General features: G+C 41.8%; 1 non-coding gene across 1 annotated transcript; it reads right to left on the bottom strand.

Annotated features, from left to right (window-relative positions):
• Positions 1–295: 295 nt before the first annotated feature.
• TRNAR-UCU lies at positions 296–381 on the bottom strand. Its single transcript is given in 2 exon segments — positions 296–331; positions 345–381. It is a non-coding gene; the product is annotated as a tRNA-Arg (tRNA).
• Between the last annotated feature and the right edge of the window lie 1,775 nt (positions 382–2,156).

The following is a 2,156-nucleotide window of genomic DNA, read 5'->3' as shown; positions in this document are numbered from 1 at the left end:
CTTCATCCAAGTCGCTAATAAAGCAGTTGAACAGTGCAGGCCCAAGGATCAAGTCCTGGGGGACTCCACTCCCCAAGTCCTTCCAGGTTGAATATCGCTCATCCACCACCACTCTCTGGGTGCAGCCCCTCAGCCAATTTGTGACCCATCTGACTGTGTAGGCATCAATGCCACACTTGCCTAGGGTTTTAATAAGAATGGGTGAGAGACCATGTCAAAGGCCTTTCTGAAGTCCAGAAAGACTACATCCATCAGTGTCCAATGATTTTGTGATCTGATCATAGAAGGAATAATTTGACTCTGGTGGGACTTGAACCCACAACCTTTGAATGACACTTTAACTATAGAAGTCCAATGTGCTGTCCATTGCACCACAGAGTCACATATCTAGCTGCTACAATAATACTGGTCTCCTCCCCCTAAGTAAAGGGATAGATCCGGAACATCTGTGAGTAGGGACAAATATTCCCATTGACTTAATGAGACTACTTGAGGCAGAAGATCATAAAACAGAGAAGCAGGGCTGGAAGACCTCCATAGGGTATCAAGTTCAACTCCCTGCCTGATGTAAGATCATCCCTATCCAAACCAGTTCATACAAATCCATTGTCAAACCTCTTAGCAAAACTACACAGTCAACCCAGACAATACACCATCTAACCTGCCCCAGGTAAAGCATAGGGACCACAGTGGTCAATACTTTCCTGCTGTAAAAGTTGTTAATATACACTCAAAAATTTCCAGGACGAGGGCAGCACCCCTCGCTGTAGAGGCAGGTAAAAATCCTCAAAATCCCCAGCCTTAGCTGCAGCTAACACTCAATGCCTGCATGCAAGGCTTTAAAAAAACAACCTCTGACACATGTAGGAAGGGGGAATGGTGAGGTGGAAATTCTCTCCTGAAGCTAATGCAAATTTTAACTTGGGTTTAAACAAGAGCAAGATCAAGTCCTAACAGACGATTTACATTTATATTGGCTAATAATTAACTAGCCCTATTATCTAATAAAGATCACTAATCAAAATAAATAAAGTCTGCAAACAAAGGTTATAAACAGGGACAGAAGAAAAATTATTTAGCATCAGATGCTATAGGATTTATTTGTTTGTAGTCCTGTTACTGATTCTCAATTCCCTTTTAAACACAAAATGATAAATAATTAGCCAACCCATGGAAAGGGAAATAACCTAAGGTTCATTGTATTTTTTTGCACTTGGATGCCATTAGCTGGTTTGGCACTTTCTGATCTGAAACGCTGCTTTCAAGAAGTAAAACCAAGAGTACATAGATATTAAAGACCATAGGCAATGATAATTGCCACTGGGTTAATATGGAATGAGAGGGAGCACACTTGGCATGAACTTGAATTAGCAATGGATGAATGCACCCAAGGAAAGTGAAGAGTGAACTGAATAAACCACAACAGTGTATCAATATTTTGGGATGCTGCCCACCACTAAATCTGTCCAGCACCCTCTCTTCCTACTCCAGCACTTCTCCACTATGCTACCAGGGCAAACATTTTTTTGTGACTAAGATGTCAAAGTGGCACTTAATCATCTAAATCGCAAAACAAAATCCTACTTCACCCAATGTAATAGTCTGAAACCTTTATTTTTAGTACACCTTTGCTTTTGGCACTGCACAACTAATTTAGCCTACTGCTTATAGTCAGGAGGAATGCAGTACTATCCCAGAAGCATCTAACTAACCTCTACACTTTGTAGAGGTGCAGGATTCTGCATAGGACCCTTGAAACGGTGCCTTGTTGTTAAAGCACCTTCTGAGGACTGTGAAAAATGAGGCTGTAGGGCCATCTTGTTCAGTGGAATTTGAATTTTAACTTCCCACATTTCCGGGTAGTGTCTTTACCACTTCCAGTGATCACTGGGTCCAATAAAACTAGGCATACCCAAGTGAAAAGCATAAAAACAAACTTTTCTCAAGGGGCAGTAAGCAACCTCTGCAGACCTTTAGCCTTTGTCTCACTAACTAACTGCTACTTAACTCGGGGACCATTTCTCATTTCCCAACTTCCTCAGTCTTCTGTTAGCAAGCATCTCTAAATTACAACTTCTATCACACCACTAGGCCACCAAGGACTTGAAAGCATTTTACACCAGATCACCCCTGAGCCTGCGCTTTTCCAGGCTAAA

The sequence above is a fragment of the Gavialis gangeticus genome, unplaced genomic scaffold (assembly GCF_001723915.1).
Source record: "Gavialis gangeticus isolate Ggan-Ray unplaced genomic scaffold, GavGan_comp1, whole genome shotgun sequence".
Lineage (NCBI taxonomy): Eukaryota > Metazoa > Chordata > Crocodylia > Gavialidae > Gavialis > Gavialis gangeticus.
The sequence above is the reverse complement of the archived record's forward strand: the minus strand, read 5'-3'. Positions and strand labels throughout refer to the sequence as shown.